General features: G+C 44.0%; 1 protein-coding gene across 3 annotated transcripts in view; it reads left to right on the plus strand.

Moving 5' to 3' along the window:
- Positions 1 to 21313, plus strand: part of Ten-m (teneurin transmembrane protein Ten-m) — a 709737-nt gene that overhangs the window by 388325 nt on the left and 300099 nt on the right. The gene's annotated exons all lie outside the window — the stretch shown is intronic.

Here is a 21313-nt window from a genome sequence, read left to right on the forward strand (position 1 = left end):
ATTTTGTAACTCTCCTTATAAAGTGATATTTTATCAGAGGAAATTTGGCAACTCTCAGCAAATGTTCATTCGGCGTTTTTCCTTAGCACGGCAGTACAACACACATTTAAACCATGTGTAGTCGCTGATGTGCGTTGAAATTTCGCAACCTTAACAATTTCTGATTAATATTGTATAGTTTCTAACTTACGTTTTGCTTTTTGTTACAGGTGAGTACCTGAACCTATATACCTTTTGCAAACTATCAGTCCCAAGACAAATGTAAGTGTCCAAACCTACGCACCATCCACATATTATTAGACCATTGTATTACTTAATTGAATCTACTAATTAATTTTCTTACTGAGCTCTGAGGATTAATCTCGTCCCTACGATCTATGACTTAATGAAGTCAATTTTCTATTCCAAAGATCGTATAATTTCTCTGAGACCAGAATTTCACTAAACGAGCCATGCTGGGCTGATGAGAGGTCAGGAGAGAACTACCGTGCTAAGGAAGAACGCCGTATGAACATTAGAGAGTTGCCAAATTTCCTCCGATAAAATGTTTATTTTTTAGAAAAGTTATGAATATTTTTTCTTTAACTTTTCAGAATCTTTGGGTAAAATTGCGAACTATATCATCAGAAATATTTTGAGGAAAATATTCATAAATGCACCAGGAAATTCGCATTTTATCGAAGGAAATTTGGTAACGCCTGAAGGTTTATACGGCGTTCTTCCTTAGCACGGCAGAGAAGTAGCCTAGCGGGAGCGCATTATTTTTTAAACCGGCAACGATTACGGACATCGAAATCAAAAACTCATAATTTACTCGATTCGCAGCTGGAGCGCCAGAGCTCTTTCACACTCTATTTCGATGCTTATAACGATAAAAGGGGCATTTAACGAATCGAAAATATGATAAATCGATTTAATATTATCTTTGCAGCAGTCATTGCCTTTCTCTCTCTCTCCTCGTTCTGCTCGCCCTCTTTTTTTATTAAACTTCGTTTTTCCAGCGGCCCGAGTCGTTGCAGATGAAGTCCTGCTGGTAGCAGATAGTCGACTGCATTTTTTTCTTAATTAATAGAAATGACTGAACGAACGCAAGTTTTAATGCTGTTTGTGGTTTCCTTCTAACTTTGCTCCAGTCGATCCGTTACGCTTCGACTGCTCCATTGGCGGACCCAGCGAATTGGCAGCATCGTTTTTTCTCCATTTAAACCTATGGAATTGTATCGATTCTGGGAGGGGCCAGGTGCCGACAAGAATCGATTATTTTACATAGGCTCAAATGGAGAAAATCCGGTGTTGACAAATTGCTGGATCCGCTGCTGACTGCTCCCTTTTCAGACACATTCATAAGAAAAAGAACGAAGCCTCCAAAGAAAATAAAATCTTAGTTTGTTTCATACCCTGGGATGGCTATTATAACAGATCGCTGGATTAGTGTTTCCAAGTCTGACGAACACTGGAAAAAAAAAAAAAAAACACATTGGATCTAGAGTTCAGACTCTTAAAAACATCGACAAGAAAAAATACTCATGATTCAATCAGAATCTAGCTTAAATCAAGAACCAAGCCTCTTAATTTGAGCGGATTTCCTTTTGATTTAAGCTTAAATCTGATTAAATCTAGAGAATTTTTTTCTTGTCTATGTTTTCAAGAGTCTGGACTCTAGATCCAATGTGTTTTTTTCTTCCAGTGAATAAGAATAACCTCCGTTTTAATTCACTGAAACGTTTCAATCACAATAATCGTCCGTAATGTTTGATATTTGTTAGAACCATGCCATGATCTCGACTTACGAGATAGGTTTGCTTCGTATGCAAGCGCAGCGCATATTCAAAACAGTTCTAATCAAATCAGCCTCCGCCGCCAGCCCCCGTCTTCATGGCATCCCCCTCTGAACCTGTCTATGCTCTAATCACATCCGACTCAAATCATAAGCCTTTGAAGTGCGGAGGGGGGGGGGGGGTCGGGGGGCTCGTAACTTTGAGCTTCCCGAGTGTGATTTGCAACTTGCGATGTACCATGCTCAATCTCTGCCTTTCGGTTGATTTGAGGCAACAGTGATCACGGAGCGTGACATTTTTCTCGTTTGATGTCGCTGGTGTGCAGGTCGAAACTCCGTGAGATCTGTTTTTCATTTTCGGTCACACACCACACTGGAAAAAAAACACATTGGATCTAGAGTCCAGAGTCTTGAAAACATTGACAAGAATATATACTCTTGATTCAATCGGATTTAAGCTTAAATCAAAAGGAAATCCGCCCAAATTAAGAGGCTTGGTTCTTGATTTAAGCAAGAATCCGATCGAATCAAGAGTATTTTTTCTTGTCGATGTTTTTAAGAGTCTGGACTCGAGATCCAATGTGTTTTTTTTCCAGTGCAGCTGATTTCTTGGTTTGAACCCAAATTGTTCCATGAATATTCTAGATCACTTGCAGTCAAAAGTTAACCTACACTGCATTATGATGGCAATCAGGAATTACAAAAATCGAATTATTGGCAATCGATGTGTATGTTGCATCAATGCGACGATATTTTGCTTGTGGATGAAGTTATTGTTCTTCAGAAACTAAAATAGAGGGAAATTTTCACGCTCAAAACTCTTTCGGGCCATGAATTTTTACCCTGGAGGTCTGTGTCGCCAATCGGAAAAGGAATCTTAAAGAACTCTTAGGCAGCATTTTGTAAATGACTCTGTAGAGGTTTCTCTGCAGTTGTAAACTTGCGCGCAGCATATTTCCAGGTTTCACTGTGTATAATTTTGTCTTAAATTTCTATGAAGCTCAACGCTGACATTGAATTTTGGCATGACTCTTCCAGTTCATCACCTGCAACATTTCACTCCGTCAGAATTGAAGAATGGCTCATCAAGACAAAGCCTTTTCGCTCAAAATCGTTCGAACAAGCTTTGGACTCGTCCAAGAAAACATTCGTGAACCCGGGCTCCACGCACGATAAATCCCAAATTAAGTCACGGCATTTGCGTTTGTCTGGATGCGGGAATGTGGCCGAAAATTGTGAGCTCCCCCCTCCCACCCCCCGGCGCCACCCCCCCTTTCCCTCCCAGGCTCAAGCTCCATTTAATCCGAAACAGAGCATGGCAGTAGACCGTTGCCAGAGCCGGCGTGACCTTGCTCCTAATGAACGTTTAAAAAATGGAGCAGGGAATCTAAGAGCCGAGCGAGGGTGAAAAAGAAATATTGCCGCGTGACCCGAACACGGCGTCTTGTCTTGCGCCGGCCGAGGTGCTTCGACTAATATAAGAACATATGTAGGAGAGAGTGTAATGATAACCGGGCCCGAGTCTGTTGCCCGATTCCCTCGAAAATTAGCCCGTGCCTCTGTCGAATGCACGCGGTGCGAGGGTGATTCTGGGCAAGGCTTGGCACGGTCGAGCAGAGGGCCGGAGGAATCGGTATCTTTCTCCAGACAGGCACTTCAGCGTCTTCAGCTCTCGATCTGGTGATAGGAGCCAGAGATGCTCCATGCTGGATGCGTTCCCATAGAGTGGAGAGATGGATGCAGCGTTGTCGCTTCTGTTTCGGTGCATTCGGTGCATCCAGCGGTTGAATCCCACAGGCAGGGTGTCTACAAGTCCGGAAATAGTACTGATTTTTAAGGGCGGTCCGGAAGTACTGAAAAAGTACGGAATTTTTCTGTTGGAGGAGGTACTGAATTTCTCGAGAATGTACTGAAAAAGTACTTATTTTTGACCAGCCTATTTTAGTAGACACCCTGCACAGGCGCCATGCGTAGTATGCGTCTGAATATTCGACTTTGGCGCTTATATAACTGAAGCCGTGGCCAAAGTTGACGCGTGGATAAACATGCGAGGATAGCCAGAAATTCGCGGGGTCGCTCAAATTTGCGATTGGAAGAAATGCGATCCTGCTACAATACGATACAATATCTTTAACTTATAGTAGATCAAATTGCATAGTCTATACTGTGTAGGAAAACACGAATTTAACTGATGTTCCCTGTTTTCAGACTTGAGAGAACTTTCAAAGTATTCCTTGAAGCACAAGCAGTGTGTGCTGAAAGACTAAGTGCGTGAAGCAACTATTTCAAGTCCTGGGTAGCTCAAATTGCATATCCACCAAAATTAAGGATAACTCGCCTCCCTACTCGTATCCGGCATCCTGAGGGCTGATTGTTGAAGTTGATTGACAAAGCTATAGACATAGACATAGAAAACATGGGGAGTATAGAGCGATCCTGTTGTTTGAAAAGGGTGGTTCTTATGGACTGAGGGGGTAAATGATGGACCAACTATAGGGGCTCTCGTGGGTTGCCGTCAGTTAGTCTATTTCCTTCTTTGGCCATTGCAGCCGATAGGATCCCTCCGTATCCTTTTACTCTTCATTGTCTATAGCTTTGTCTATCAATTTCATGAATCAGCCCGCAGCGTATCTCCAAGTCAGAATCTCAATTGACTCGATCTACGAGTCAAGCGACTCGACTTATCATCAATGTGGTAACAGGAGTTCATTATTTGGACGTATTTCAGCCAAACGAAACTATGTGCATTAAGACCTGAGCCCTGAGGCCCACAAGAATATATGCATAACAGGGTTCACGTCATAATGTACATAGTTCCGTTTGGCAGAAATACGTCCATTTTTACTTAACAGTGCACCCAAAGTTGCGAAAAGCCCCCGAAAGTTCGACGGTTGGCAACGCGGGTGCGAGCGGGTCCGGCGCGGCGCGGTACGGAACTGGTTGCAGCGCTCTTTTCTCATCGGGCACTGAGCATTCTTCGGCTCCGGGAAACGCCTACTCCTCTTGAATGATTATCCAGCACTCCCCCCCCCCTTCCCCCCGCCCCCTTTCACCCCCCCCCTCCTCGGAGCGCTAATCCGCCGCCTCGTCTTCAATTCATAAACGGTTAACACAATCATTTTCAAGTGTTTCCCCCGTCATATTTTTCCATTGCTCATTCATTACGGGCCTCGAACCCGGGACTCGCCGGGTGTCGATTCGTCCGACGTTGCCACGTCCGTCGGAAAAAAGAATCCAACCCCGTCTGAAATCGAGTTTCGGAATCGTGGATGGCAACGAGCGACCGTGTTCGGTAACGACCGCCGCGTCGTGGTCACCAAATTGGACGGGAAAACTCGGGGCCCCCGCAACGCGGCCAAAACGACGTATGTCTCCGGGTATCGCCAGTGCGGTTACGCGGTTTTCCAGCGGCGGAATGTACGGGAGTCCGGGTGATTTTTCACTCGGACCTGACGACTGGGTTGTGGTCGACCATGCTCATAATTCCGGATTCACCGCAACATTCCGCCCCCCTCCCCCTCCCCCCGCCCGCCGCACTGACAACTGTATGCGACCGAATCGATTCCCTCTGATCGGCGCCGTCACTCACAACGATGGTTCGCACGGAAAAAAGTCGTGGGGGACGGGTGGGGGGGGGGGGAACTTGTTGGTTAATATTTAACCACTGTCGGTGGCTCTGTACAGGAACCTCGACCGCTGCCGCCGCGCTGGTGTGATGGTGCTGGCGAGTGACTTCTGATCGGAAGGCATTGATCAGGATGTGTTGGTATGTCCGCAGCAGCGTGTTAGGGTGAAAGGTTTTTTTTTTTTTGAAAAACGCCGTATGAGCCTTCAGACGTTGCCAAATTTCCTGAGACAATCACCGAATTTTCGGGAAAGTCTGTAGGCAATTTTCTTCCATTTTTCAGAGAATTTTGTCAGTAACTTGATCTACAGTGTCTGGAAATTTCAAGAAAAATTATTAATGACTTTTCTCAAAAATACATCTCTGGAAAAAAGAAACACATTGGATCTAGAGTCCAGACTCTTGAAAACATTGACAAGGAAAAATACTCTTGATTCAATCAGATTTAAGCTTAAATCAAAAGGAAATCCGCTCAAATTAAGAGGCTTGGTTCTTGATTTAAGCTTAAATCTCATTGAATCAAGAGTCCGTTTTCTTGTCCATGTTTTAAAGAGTCTGGACTCTAGGTCCAATGTGTTTTTTTTTCCAGTGATCTTTTATAAGAGAAAATTCTGCAACATCCGAATTTTCATACGACGTTTTCTCTAAGCACGGGAGAAATACAAGGGAAGAATAGGAGAACCGGATCGGAGATGAGGCCGGAATCCGAATCCGGCGCATGCGCAGATCATCCTACTGTGTGTTGACGTTACGAGCCGTGTCGGATGAGGAGCGCGGTGGCTTTGATGGCCTTTTGGCCGGTGCCGTCATGCTAATCGCCAGCGTGATGCGTTTAATCGCGTCACGGTCCCATACCGTGCCGCGGCCGCGGGTACCCGATTGATTGGTTTCTGAGACTGCGCAGGCGCATCTCAAGCGTGCGTAATGCTGTCCGTGCGCGCGCATCCGCCCCGGTGCCTCTGCGCATGCGCGGTCCGAGCCGCGCCGCTTTTGTCGCGCGGATTTTTCGGCGCTCCCTCCGTGTCGTGGCTTAGTTGCCAAATTTTGCGTTCTGGAACTGCAGGGCACTAGGGCAAACAGAGAGGCAGAGACAAGAATATACGGGAAATATGAGGGAAATTTAAATATGTATGCGGTGGTTTTGATTTCAGATCATCATAATGACGATGAGGAAGAAAAGGGGGGGGGGCAGGAGATAAGTCTTGAAGGAAACACAAAGGATTTTCTTGGACTTGGGGAAGTCCATACAATTTCCAAAAGGCTATTAGGCTAGGTAAGGAGAGATACTCAAGTGCTGAAAAGTTAACAGGAAAGTTCTATGCGGTTGGCTTTTCACGGTCGCAGCGGTGTTTGGTGTCATCTAAAATGTTCTGGGAAAACTTCTGCTCTTTTCGTGCATATTATATTCCGTTACATTTTTTAATTATATTATTATGGCACCCATTCATTTTTCGGAAATCGCCACTAATATTCCACACTTGTTTTATCATGAAATTGAGGCTAGTTTAAGAAATTGCACCGAGTATCTGACATAAGATATGTCGTTTTTACTGGGCGACTGACCCCTCGTTGGGCCCAAAATATTCCCGTGCCATAACTATCTCTCCAATATTTTATGTCCCCTAGGTCGTGCGACCATGATACTTATCGGATTGGTTCGAGTCGAGAGGACCCGAAAGAGGTCGGAGCATAAATCAGGGCCCCTTTGAATTCCCTAAAGAGGCCCTTTCTGAGATCCAGGGCTTGAATAGGCTTGTCGCCAGGCTGGTGACTTCGGCCTTTTGGGGCCGCCCGAATCTTGAATGGGCCCGCGATTCTTAGTGAAAGTCTTTGTTTACACACCAAAACGCACTTTTTTTTTATATCTGTGGATCCCTCCTGCTGGAGATACCTCCTTAGCGCGGGGACCGGCCCTTGAGGCGTGTCGACCTTTTATTTCGGGATGAGATTACACCCGTGTGGCTGTAGGTACAAGAAATTAATTCTCCCAGGTGAACGGGGATTCCAGGCGCTCCTGCCAGTTCGTCGTGGATTCGTAAAAATCTCTTCAGTAATATCGCATCTACTCGATCGGAGTGTCTACTGTTCGTAAAAACTGGAAAATATCAGGAAATTGGATATCCTGAAAACAGGAAAATATCTGGAAAATCCGTCGTGGATCAGGAAATCCGAATAAGTCAAACATGTCTCAGTTACACATGCAGTTTAGCACATGCAGAAGTGACACACAATGTTGGCTCATGAAATTGAACATGTCGAGTTATTCGTGAAAAAAGCAGGATCATTGGGGAGACTTACTAACGGCAACCCACGGAAGACCCCATACACTGGGGGGGGGGGGGGGGGACCACATTGGATCTAGAGTCCAGACTCTTGAAAACATTGACAAGAAAAAATACTCTTGATTCAATCGGATTTTTGCTTGAATCAAAACGAAATCTGCTTAAATTAAGAGGCTTGTTTCTTGATTTAAGCTAGATTCTGATTGAATCAAGAGTACTTTTTCTTGTCGATGTTTTTAAGAGTCTAGACTCTAGATCCAATGCGTTTTTTTCCCAGTGTAGTTAGTCCCTAATTTTCTTCCTTAGACTATCCGAACCACTCATTTTAACCAATAGGATCGCTCCATACTCCTCATGTCCTCTTCTCTATCCCTTTGTCTATCGATGTCAGCAATCAGCCTGCTGAGTCGTTAAAAATCCGAAAATAACGAAGTCCTGTATAGTTCATAATTTCCTCAATCGTTTACTTTTTTCCATGGGGAAATCAATGGTTCTCGGGGCGATTTGGCAAGCGGGCAGGCATTGTGTTGGCTCCGTGTGTATGCTGGGGTGTTTTGAGTTATGAGCCGGCCGAGGAACCTGCTCGATCGGGAATTAGTCTCCGGCGAATCAATTAGTCGATCGATTGTGACTCCGCGAGGCATGTGTCGTTCGGGGCCCGAGCTTGGATCCCCACCTGCGCACGCCCTGATTCTCGACTCGCGCGATAAATCCAAACATCGAAATTTATCCAACACGCCGCCCTCAAATTGATTTCCCGTGTTTCCCCGCCGCCGGCCTTTTCCGCCGTGTTTTCCCGCGTGTTCATGGGTGTTCTCGCGTCCTACCCTGCCGTGCTAAGGGAAAACGCCGTATGAACATTCGAGAGTTGCCAAATTTTCTCCGGTAAAAAGGTTATTTTTGAAGAAACACATCTATTTTTCTCCCTAAAATTTTTACACTATTTGGATCAAATATCGATCGAAATTCTCTGAAAAATTGGAAGAAAAATGTTTATAAATATTCCCGAAAATTCGTGATTTATAAAAGGAAATTTGGCAGCGTCTATATGCGTATACGTCATTGTTCCTTAGGAAGGCGGTATTTTTATGCGTCGGAGCTTTTGAAGGGTAGTGCGTCGGTCGCGAACGTGCGCGAGCGCCTGGCATCTGTTCTTTCTCTTTATTAGCCTTATCGCTAGGCAATTAAGGATGCTCGCGCCTTTGTTCCACCGCACAGTGGAGCGAGAGAGGTTTGGCATGATACGAAAACTTAAAAGCTTTTATCTTCGTTACTTCAAAACATAGAAGTTTAAAATTGGTTCCATCGGGTTTCTCCCTAAAGCTGCACGAATCAATCCTTAAAATTTATAATTTGACAAAATTAAAATCCGAAGCGGCTGTGGTCAAAAATGTCACTTCCGACTTCCATCTTTGTTCCTCTGTGCGCCGTAAATCTGCTCGACTTTAATCCCGTTCTCGTCGTTATTCTTAACGTTTGCGACAAAATGAAATATTCATGGAGCAGAGAGGTCCTAGGACCTCTCACTTTCATTTTCATCCGTCTCTGTTCAAGAAAAGGGTATTCCTCGTAGCGCCTTTTCCTCTCGTCTTTGTTTTCAAATGCGGAAAGATTTTTTTGGTGAAAGATGAAGATGAGTCTTTGACCGTTAAGACAAGGGACGTCCTGAATATGGAGGAATGAGCAACCTAGAAATTTTGCTGATTTTTGCGCGTAATCAGGAAAGTCGTCGTAATTTCAATCGTATATTGGAAGAGTAAAATTAACGAGCGGCAATTTTGTAACTTAGAAATTTAGTTGCGTTCTTTCGTCTCAAAACGACGTATGAACGCTATTTATTTTGCCAAATTTCCTTCAATTAAATGTTTATTTTTGAGAAAAATTATGAATATTTTCCCTTGAAATTTTCAGGACTTTTCGGTGGAATTGCGAGAAAAATTATCTGAAAAAGCGGAAAAATATTTATATTTTTACCAGGAAATTCGTATTTTATCAAAGGAAAGGCAACGCCTGAAGGTTCATACGGCGTTTTTCCTTAGCACGACAGTGTAGGCAGAGGTACGTTGCGTCCCTGGAGCTTGGAGATCCTCCGACTTTCAATCAACCGGAAAAACAAACACCCCTCTGAAAACGGTCAGCATAATGAACGGGACCGTCACATCCGTCTTAATACGGATTGATTCGTATCGTACCTAATCCATTAGGACTATCGCTCAATTTTGAGCCTCCGCGCGCGGACCGAGGGGGCGGTTTGCGGACAAACAGGCCAACAAAGCTGTGCTCATTACTGCCGCAGGTTGGACCGTCGTAAAAATATGATTTTCCAGACCGTAAATCCCTTTTAGTCCTTGCGCAACCCTCCTCTCCAAGATATCCATCAGGCGGGGAAGAAAGAGATCTGTTCATGTCACCCAACAGGGGTGGAATATGTCATGATGTTGCTGAAAACCCCGAAACGCTCTTATGCTCGATTTAATTTCGCCGCGGCGTTGCCGCGACGGAACATATCTCTGCCTAATAAATTGTGACCATATCATGCGGACGGGGAAACTTGGAGTATTTGTGTAACTCGGGCTGAGACCGCCGTTGAAATCTCACGTAATTTTTCACATGAAATTTCAAGAGGTCAAAAAGTCTCAGGAATTTCATGAAAACTAGTCGTCACAGGAAAATCTTGTGAAATTTTACACGCAAAAATTTCAAATTCTTATTTTTCATGAAATTTTCCATGTCTCAACTCGATCTCCGGTTCACTTGATGTACTGCTAGAAAATTAACCGTTTTCGGTAATCCGTTATATTTTGCATGGTTTTTTCCCCCTTAAAAGCGAGGAAAATGTTATACCACCGCAGTTAAAATTGTTTATTCTCGGGGCCAGCCTTACAGGAAAAGATTCCCGTAAGGATGCACTCTGCTCCGTCGTTCAAACACCATTTTTGTCACAGAATGATATTTTGGTTCAATATTGGAATAAGAACCTTGCGCTTTGATAGATTACACTATTTTTTCGCAAGCATAAGATTCCGTGGCGTTCAAAATATATCTTTGAATCTAGGTTTTTTCTAGATTGCCTCCCAGAGAAAGTGTTAATCGGTGACAGCGTTCTCATCTTCCCTGTCCTGAGAGCGGAGTAACGAGTAACGAGGTCTTGTTATTTTTCGGGCGGCTCATTAACTTCACCGTCACCCCTTTCCCGGCCTCGACCTTACATCCAAGCGAGCACAGCCGAGCATTAGAACCGCATCCAGACTCGAAAGCATCGACTCCAACGGAGCAGTTCGGTAGCTATCGGCGTAGGATTATACGCGGTCGGTAGTTGCCACCTACAATCAATTATTTACCATCGTCGAGTGTAAAATTCAAGGCTCTCGACGACGGCAGATTGCCAGTTCGCGAGGGATAAGTCACTTTTCCACGCATTTGTGCCTGTGGGATCGTGTAAATCCGGCAACAAGGCGAGGGAATGGTGATATATTACCGGTTGTTGGAGTGGCGACAAAGACGCTGTCCAGAGCTCAGGAAAGCCTCAATTACACTTGCACCCCCGCCTCCGCCCTACTTATTGGCTCTGGAACTCGACGGAAATGAGTGGCTTTTCGGATCTAATTAGGAATTCAATAAATGATATCGTCTGGTCGGACCATGCCTCCTCGTGCCCATCATTGTTCCAGCCCTTGCTTTCTCGCGAAACGCTTTGCCTGAATGGGGCAGTTGCGCTGTTCACAGACTCATGTTTTTATGCTTGATTCTTGTAAATTAGCTAAAAATAATAAGATCCGTCCAAACAGCAACTCTCTCTGCTCAATATTAATCGAGATATCACGCTTAGAAAAATTCAGTTCATGACGTCATCCACTGTGGTAGTGCCACCCTTAGTTTCTTCCACCTTGGTTTCATCCGAGTTTTACGTTGAGTAACCAGTACAAATGTGTGCACTACTGAGTAAAACTGTTAACTTGATTTAACCAAGGTGGAGGAAACCAAGGGTGTCACTGCCGCGGTACATGACGACATGAATCGAATCTTTCAAAGCGCGATAACTCGGTTGACATTTAACAGAGAGAGTTGCTGGTCGGACAGAAATTATTATTTTTAGCTAATCTCCAAGAATCAAGCACCAAAACACGATTCTGAGACCAGCGCAACTGATCCATTGCGAGAAATTACCAGTGGGATTTTCATACAGGTAGTTGTCTGAAGGGATGCTGGGCAATCCTATTTTTCATATGGACCTCTCATTTGGAAAACCCCTCGTAAAACTATTTTGATAGTCAGTGACATTAAAATAACTTGCAAAAGCAAAAATGTAGCACCGCTCCAGCGCTCACGTCCAAATAACTGAAAACGAAATTGAGAAATCAAGTTCGCCTTCAATTCGATGGACGCAATTTGAGCGGCTCAGGAGGTGATTTAGTTGTATCACGCATTTTAGTTTACGTTGATGTCCGAAAGACGAGAGACTTTCGTTGTAATTTTTGTGTTTTTAATGGCGATTGCAGCGAAACGTCCTGTTACTTAATCATATTTTCCCCGCAGAACAGTATTTAATTATTGATGTTGAGATAAGTTGCAAAAGCTAAACTGTAGCCCCGCTCTCACGCGCTAAGCCATTTTAAGGAAAATTTGGCCCGTAAGGAAGCCTTCACCCGCCAAGTTTTCATTGTTGATGGCCACAAACAATCTCACAGTCTCCCAACTCCCCAAGGCGCGGTATCACTCGGAAAAACAAGGAAAAACACCGCAAAAGCCGTCCAACGTTGCCAAATCTCCTTCGATAAAATAGCGAAATTTTGGAGAAGCTTTTGAATATTTTTATCAGATTTTTCACATCATTTTGTTCCGAATTTAATCTGAAGTGTCTGATTATGTTATGGAAAAATAGTAACAACTTACCTCACACATTAATATATTATGGGGGGATATTTGGCAGCGCTTGAATTTCCATGCGGCGGTCCTCCTCGACACGGCAGCATCCCGCCGTGAAATTTGAGCCCTCGGCTTTTCGCGAAAACTGTCTCCAGGAATGCGTAGAGCGCCCCCCCCCTTCGTTCCCAAACCGTGGAAAACGCAACCCGAGAATTCGCATACGCATTAATATTAATATTAATCCTCTCGAATTTTATGTTTGTGCCTCTCAGGGCCCACTCGTTGTCTCGTGTCCTCGTCCGTTTGAAAAATTCACACCGAACCGCTTTGCCGACCGCATACGCGGTGAAATGACACCTCGCTCGAGTTTGATATATCGCCTATTCGCCGCTCTCGCTCGGGAAGCTTTGAAAAAACGACGGATCTCCCATTCGAAATGCATCGCACATCCGTTGTTCTCTCTCGAAAGACTTCGCCGTGCGGTCGTCGTTAATTTCTCGCGACGCGTGTTGTTGCGCGATGACCGTATCACACCGTCCATCGGTTCCGAACTTGACCGATTACCCGAAATAAAATAAAAAAATAAATGAATAAAAATGCGGGGGGAGAGGAAATTCATCTCGCAGGTGACATTCAGGACGCGGAAGGGCGTGAAAGACATCATTAAGCAGACTTATTTTCCGACTCCGCGTCCCGAACAAATTGTTTTTCGGTGATAAATAGGTCCTCGTTTAAGGCTCCAGTCCGTGAGTGGGTAGGGAGGGGGGAGGGAGGGTTTGAAGATGGTAAATGAAAAAACTCATGATTTCAAGGAATCCGGTCGAAATACTTGCCTAATGCTTAAGCGCTAGGAATCCCGGTTTAATCCAGTCATGCCGCGTTAGTACTCTTCCCTCAACATAGTTGCCGTAACTCAGCCATACTGTCGTGCTCGTGCGGAGGAAGAACGCCGTATGAACATTAGGAAGTTGCCAAATTCCCCTGGGAAAAAACCGTGTATTTTTGGGGAAAGGTTCACACCTTTCCCGTTACCTTTTTCCTTGAAATTTTCACATATTCAAGATTCAATTGCGAAAAAACTGTCTGAAAATTTAAAAGGAAAATATTTACAATTTCCCCATCAAATTAGCTTTTTATCGGAAGAAATGTGGCAACGTCGGAAGGCTCATACGGCGTTCTTCCTTAGGACGACAGCATATGCCTCAACTTCGGAAAAAACTAGAAATACTGGTGCTTTTTCATGGGAAAAAGTATAGGACATTCGAATGAAAAATTGGCTTTTTTCAATTTTTGAAACTTACCTGAATGACATTTTTTGTCGTCCTAATATTATCTTTTTCAAATATTTACACGCTTTACGATGAACGTATACAGAGTTTTTCGATTTTTGAAAGTTCCGTATTCAATCAGGAGATACAATCGGAAACATTTTTCGATTTCGCTGCCTCAATTTCTGGGTCCGACAACGTTGAGTTTCAGGTTCCCGGGCTCCTCAGGTTTTGAACGTCGAAGATTAATAACATTTTTCGGTTTCAATTAGCCAGGTCGGCTGTCAAGAGATTACGTCCCTCGATTCATCCATCGTTGATAAATTCGTACATTTCGGGAGGTTCCGGGTCCAGGAACCGGTGGTGCAGCACGGATGCGTACACATGTCGATTTTTCGGCTAGGAAATCGACTTCGCTGTGTCTACAGGAAAAATTGGAGGTCATTAGTCCTCGTCAGCCGCACAGTGGATCCAGTCAATCGGAGAGGTCGGACAAAATTCGGAGACTTCAAAAGCCTATAACTCCGTTCATACAAAACTCTGAGGTTTTTAAGGTGGTTCCATTGGTTTCCTTGTGAAATCCTCCCCTAGAATTGCCCTTCAAAATTTAAAATGTGACGAATTAAACATTAAAATTTACAGTTTTAGTCAAGAATTTCATGTCCGACCTCTCCCATTGACTCGGTCCACTGTGCGACTTAGAGGCGCGAGGCTCGAATTCGTCATTTTTACTAATAGCAGGACCCATGTTTTCGACCGGAGCTGTGTTTTGACTTCTTTACGACGGTAACCGTTAGCAGCCGGAGAAAGAGCGAATTGGAAGGTGTTTGCGCTGGAGCCTCCACAAGGTGCCTGGAAAGATTTATGCTCAGTTTTTATTTTGTATAATTGCAGCCAGGTAACAGCTTTTTTTCTTAAGAAGGCGTGGTTACATATATGTATGTCTCTAGTGAGGTACAATGCAGAAGGTGCATGGTGTCCAAAAATTTTAACACGTTTATTTATAAACGGGCTATAAAGAGAGTGAACTAAGAATAATATTTATTTACAGGAAAATATTATTGTGGGTTTCTTCATTAGATGATTCGCGGAAAAATTATCTGTTTTGCTAACTTCATGCGTTAGGTTCAGAAATGTTCTGTCACGTTCGTTACAGCCTCGTTAACGTCACCAGTTTTCATTACTTCTTCCATAAGATGTTGGTTAATTTATTCCTCCCATGTGAATTGCTTCCCAACGAAAATCAGCTACATTCTGCCTTGAAATTTTCCGAGTAGGTACCTGTATTCTCTTTACCCCAGGGGAATTTCACGGAAAGTTTCAAGGTTTTACGCTTCTAAACCTTGCAAAAAATAGAACATAGGTTGAAATCAGGCAAAATAAAATGCTGTTAGTCTCATTCTCATCGAATCCGTCCATTTACCAATGGTCAGAATGTAGTTAATTTTTTTGGTGAAATTATGAATTTTATTTTAGATGGATGTATTTTAAGCACTTTTCAGTTCCGGTGTTCGGAAGAAACTTTGTCACGGCGAAAAATCCGTGGGCGGGTTCTGCAATAAACTTGCGGTGCATCCTGTTGAGTCACTTTTTTACTGCCGCCTGAATCACTTTCCCGGGGCAAATTACCGGACGTTCCTAATGACATTCAAAGTTGTCAACTCAACTCGGCGGATTCGTCGTAACCTGCCTCTTTTTATTCCTCGACAGGTACCATAAATTAATTTCTGGCCGCGTCACCGCCCCCCTCTCCCCCGCCCCTGCCTGATCGGGCTTCGCCGCCGCTAATTTCCCCGTTTAAATGGATTTTTCGCATTCCGAGCGAGCGAGCGAGCGGCGTGGAATCGCGGAGCGGATTTTGCGCGTGGCGGCCGCGAAAAACGCGTGAAGTTTTCGCGATTTTGGCAGCGTCGTCGTGGCGGATTCCGCGGGTGGCGTCAAATTCGCGAGACGCCGGCCCCGGCCCCGCGAATGCCTTCGCGAATATCCGCGGCGTTCGCGCGTTTCGGCGAGGAGTAAGCAGATTAACCGCTAATCCGTCAGGGATTCTTTTAATATTTAACTGTTTGAGTCGCAGTGATCGTGGTGTGAAACTCGGGCTAGGACTTTTTGGCTGCGTGTTCGAAATGTTTCGAAAATATCTTGACACCTCCTAGTAATTTGAAAATATGCAAAAAGAAAAAAAAGAGAAAAAACACTATTATCTAGGATTGTGCCGCGAGGTTATTCACGAGGCGAACTTTGGTCAAGATTGGATGAAAAACTTGGATGTCAGTGGACGGACTCTGCATCAGGGAGCGTACATGAATGGACTGCATTTTGCAATTCAGAACTATAACGGGCTCTGATTAGAAAGAACGTATGTAACATTAGTTTCCTCACGCACATTATTGTTTTAACATTTGAGCCAGAAATTATAGTTCCGAATTGCAAAATTTAGTCCAAATCTTTGTTTCTCATCCATAGGAACGTGCCTCCATTACAAAGTCGCAACATTGGCGCGAACAATACAATTTTATGCAAAAACGTTACAATGTAATTATCTGTCCACAATTATTTCAATTTCTGCGTGTAGCTAGGAGAAAAATCAGCAAACTTTTCAGTCGAGAAAATTAAATCGTCTTCTAGTATAACACAATGTGCGAGTGGAGTACAACTCCTGACTTGGTTCAGAACTCCTTGACTCACCCCTATGGAGGGTGAAAGGGAAGAAGACACCCGGCATTAGGGTAAGGAGAGGTAAAAAACGAGGGGAAAGCCTGGCGTCATTAATGGAATGTAACATGGCGAAGACGTGCGATCAGTTTCTGACCGTCGCGTCGGAGGGGCGAAAATTTCTGAGAAAATTATTCCCGACAAACGAAGAAAAGATGAGTGTCGCCACACAACTCCGCGTCGCGGTTCTGGACTCTGCTTTGAAAGGTGTTTTGTCGGCTCCAGATGATTGATCGGAATCTACCGGTACCGGTAATGCAGATGCAGCGACTCGTGTCAGTAGTGTGGCGTGCCTTGCGATTACTCGATAAATCAGCTATTTAAACCTATGAGGAATGATCGATTATCAAGGTATACCTCAATAATCGATTCTCAGCCATAGGTTCTAATGAGGAAACATCGATAGTCGATACGACTCATATGGTGGAGCCAGGCTGCCAGGAGTGCCAGGGTGTCGGATTCTCACCATCACAATCCCATCTCCTGAATTCTTCGAGGTGGCCTGCCGGTGTTATTTGCTTACTCGTAGGAAATTCAGTAAAGAAAGGAGAGAAGTTTTACACAAGCAAAGCACCTTTCAACTGATGGGGCAGTAGGTGAGGTTCGAGTTTAAAAAAGTACTGAAATCGTTGCTTTTCTCGCGCAGGAAATGGAAAGTGGATAGGAAACGAGGTTTCATTTTTCGAGGTCTCATTTTGGACATAAATTGGACCCCAAGTCGCACTAAGTTTCAACCGAGAAAAAGAGGTTTGAAGTGCTTTTCCTCGATAAGACTCGATGGTAAGGACAGAGCTAAGCGGCTATTTTGACGATTTATGTAGTTTTGCTCGGTTATGAATTTTTAATACGAGCCAAAAAAACGGCACTATTCAGCAAAAATTCATGTTCCAGTCGAAGGGCTTGGAGGACAAGGCGCATATGTGCGGTTCCTTGAAAAAATTTAGTTATAGTTGGTATTTTTGGTCATGGCGTTCCCGAAAAAGTTATGTGTGATTGCGATCACACATAATTTTGCACGAGCCCTTCAAAATACCATTTGGCGCAAAAAATGATTATTTTGACGATCATTTCAAGACACTGGAATTTCGTAAGACCCAGAACGGCTGTTCTTAGCGTGGCGCTGCTCACCTGCAAACAGATGCAACAACCCATAAACCAATGATTATCATTATCCTTATCCTTTTTACAAGAGGCACCGAGTGTAACCGCGATCGGGCTGAGATAAAAGGATCGTTTTGGGGGCACAAGAGACGCCGCGCGCGCTTGCGCCCTTCAATCCGGCACGCAACGCCACCGCTCCAGAACCGCGCAACTCCCCCACGATCCCGGAGCACATACGCGGTTTGGCGCGGCACTCGACAGCGGTCCACTCGTGGCATGGCAGCACGAAACATCTCGAGCCGTCAATACCAACATAAATATTCAAATTTCGCCCCGCGGCCTGGCTCCAGCGGTAGGCGCGCAGGCCGCCACTTAGAGGGAAAAATAAAAACCGAGGGGGGAGAAAAGTATCCCGTCATTACGGGCATAGATCGAGTTAGCATTAAATCCAATCGGAGGAATTAAACGGCATTTAGGTTAGGTTCTCTGCCAGCTGGTGGAAATAATACGCTTTTCAATAAAGCGCTGCCCGGCGCGGTAATTTCCGTGGATTCTTGGCTTCCCGATTATCCGTTAATATCTAAATGAGCCCGTACCATTGGTGTAATGATGGGCTTCGTCGTTTATGTCTCCGCAGTTGTTGCCGAATCGTGCGTATAAATAGATGATTTTCGGGTTGTTTTTCAAAATTGATGGGACGATTTGGCGGCGGGCGTCTGGGCAGTCCACAAACACGCTCGGTACGTAAACAGAGCCTCGAATCTAAGGCCTTCTCGAGCTATTAAATTTAATTTCCAGGGACAAGCTGCCGGCCCGAAAAGCGATGGGCAGGTCCTTGGAAATAAAACTTAATTTACGGCACGTCCCTCCGACGCGCCGCGGTTTTACCTGCTAAACACTCGTTTTGCAATGCTACCTGCCGTCGTGGTGGATCGTAGAAACAAGAGGGGGAGGGAACTAGACGCTGAGAGCCTCCCGATCTCGCTATGCGGGATATTTGTTATTATTGTCTGGAGATCGTCCTCTGCAGAAGCTCGAAACTATGGGAATAGAAGGTTGGATAGAGGACTTATCAATCTATACTGCCGTGCTAGGGAAAAACGCCGTATGAGCCTTCAGGCGTTGCTAAACGTCCTTTGATAAAACAAAGTATTGAGTAAAAGTAGAGTCCCTTTATACTGAGAGTCAAGACAACACCCCTCATGGAGTCACAAACGGGAATAAAGATTACAGAAATTGAACGTTATTCGTAATCTTTGATCGGCTCATTCTTAACTTCCTCTCTCCGTTCCTTCTTTCATTCCGTTTGTTCCCTGTCGAACCCGAAATTCCTCGGTCCATTCCAGATTATAATCTTTGCAATTGGTGAAAATGTAATCTTTATCCCCGTTTGTGGCACTGTGAAGGCCTAAAATACGGTTAACCAATCAGAAATGGATTCGTATTGTCTTGACTCTCAGTATAAAGGGACTCTAGGATAGAGGACTTATCAATCTATACTGCCGTGCTAGGGAAAAACGCCGTATGAGCCTTCAGGCGTTGCTAAACGTCCTTTGATAAAACAAAGTATTGAGTAAAAGTATTGAGTCTGTTTGAATTGTCTGTGTTGAATTGTTTGTCTTGTCAGTTCAAAAAGTCAAGTATTGAGTATTGAGAATTGCGTTCTTAATTGACGCTTCCATTTATTTTCTCGAAGTACTCGGAACCTGGACATTTTCTTGAAACCATACATTTTCTTCTTTTACGTTTCATCCAACAAATGTTGATACCTACCCAATGATTCCGATCCTTCCACTACGAAATTCTTGTCGTCGGTTCACCTCCAATTATCCCAGCTGCTCAGAGTGCGGTAGCATAATTTTTTTTCGTGGGGGGAGGGGGGGGAGTTGGATTTAATCACACACACGTTGCCACCAACGAATAATGAAAAAAACCACGGTGACGACAAGAAAAGGGGTATAATTTACCGCATGGTTCTGCACCGGGCTGCATACCGATTAGGGCGCTATCGAGTTTCTCCCGACCGCGGATCGGCGAATTAAACCGTAAATGCGAGCACTTTTCAGTTAATTATCGGCAATTGAGCCTACTTTTAAAAAGCGTGTACGCAGTGAACATGTGTTCGCGCGGCATGAGACCGATCATTAAGCCTGCGCTCCTGTTTAAGTATTCATATCTTAAGTGTACGAAAGTGAAATTTTGTGGGAGGTTAGGAATTCGGCCGCCCGTAATTACGGCGGTGTTACGCACTGGAGCGCTGAAAATGACGTCCGTGCGAGGAATTAGGAGTCATCGAAACGCTCCTCGTCTGATCCTCGTAGAAAAATGAAGGCTCTGTGACTGTTTTGTTCGATAATTTTGCCTCTGTAATTAAAATTTACTACTCCTGCATATATTTATCGATTTCCCCCCTTTTTCTCTTCTTTGTTGTCGAGTTTTTCAAGTTGTGTGAGCCTGAGTCTGGGGATTGGGGGTCGTTTATAAAATACGTAACGCTAAATTTACGTTTTTCTTGAAATATGCAAGTAGATGCCATGTACTTAAATTAATTATTCTTTATGCCCGCCAAACACCATACCAAACTTTGTGTGTAAATGAGTACGCAGAGATTTTTCTTAAAATATGAAGTAGAAGTTTTCTAGCGAAAGTTAAAGTTCTTTTCAGAAATCGATAACCTTCATTCGATAGAAAGTCGTTCATAAAATACGTAACGCAAAATTTACGTTCTTCTCGAAATATGAACGTAGATGTCACGTCTTTAAATTGTTTATCCGTTATTTCCTCCAAACACTATACCAAACTTCATGTGTGAATGTGAAATGCAGAGTTCCTTTTTTCTTAATGTATGAAGTAAAAGTTTTCAAGCGGGACTTTAAGTTCCCTTCAGAAACCAATAACCCTCATTTGATAGAAAACGAAAAATTGGCCTTATTACAGCTGCGTTCTAAACTAAAATCTCAATTTGTCACGCATGTCAACAGAGAGAGCTTTTTCTCGTCTAGCAAGCTCCAATTTGTAACCAAGACGACTCCTCTTCATTTTTTATTTATTTTTTTTTTTAAAAAATCCGAATTACAAAGTGCAATGCTGCCGTGCTAAGGGAGAACGCCGTATGATCATTCGAGTGTTGCCAAATTTCCTCCGATAAAACATGTATTTTTGACGACATTCATGCACATTTTTCTTTGAAATTTTCATATATTTTAGATTAAATTGCGTACGAAACCGTCTGAAAGTTTTGGAAAATATTATTCACAATTTTCCCAGTAAATTCGGTTTTTATTGAAAGAAACTTGGCAACGTCTAAAGGCTCATACGGCGTTCTTTCTTAGCACGGCAGAATGGCTAAGCATGATCGATGGGAGCACTAGTCGAAAAACCCGCGAGACAACACTCAGCGGGTCGATAGATTGTCGAATCGCTATCGAATGAACTCGATCGATATATCCCTATCTTGGCAATGCTATATATCGATCAAGGTTGTTCGAAATTCGATAATCAACCCGCAGGTATGCGTCTGGAAACGAGGAAGAAAATAAAAACTAAAAACCGAGTCGATGACTTACCCGAGTGACGATATTTCATAACATTTCCATAATCGTGTTTATTCCGGACGGGCAGAATCCAGGCATCCGAAACTTTCGGGCGCAGTGCCTTTCGAAAGCTTAGCTGTCGATAC

The sequence above is a fragment of the Bemisia tabaci genome, chromosome 7 (assembly GCF_918797505.1).
Source record: "Bemisia tabaci chromosome 7, PGI_BMITA_v3".
In the NCBI taxonomy this organism is placed as follows: Eukaryota; Metazoa; Arthropoda; class Insecta; order Hemiptera; family Aleyrodidae; genus Bemisia; species Bemisia tabaci.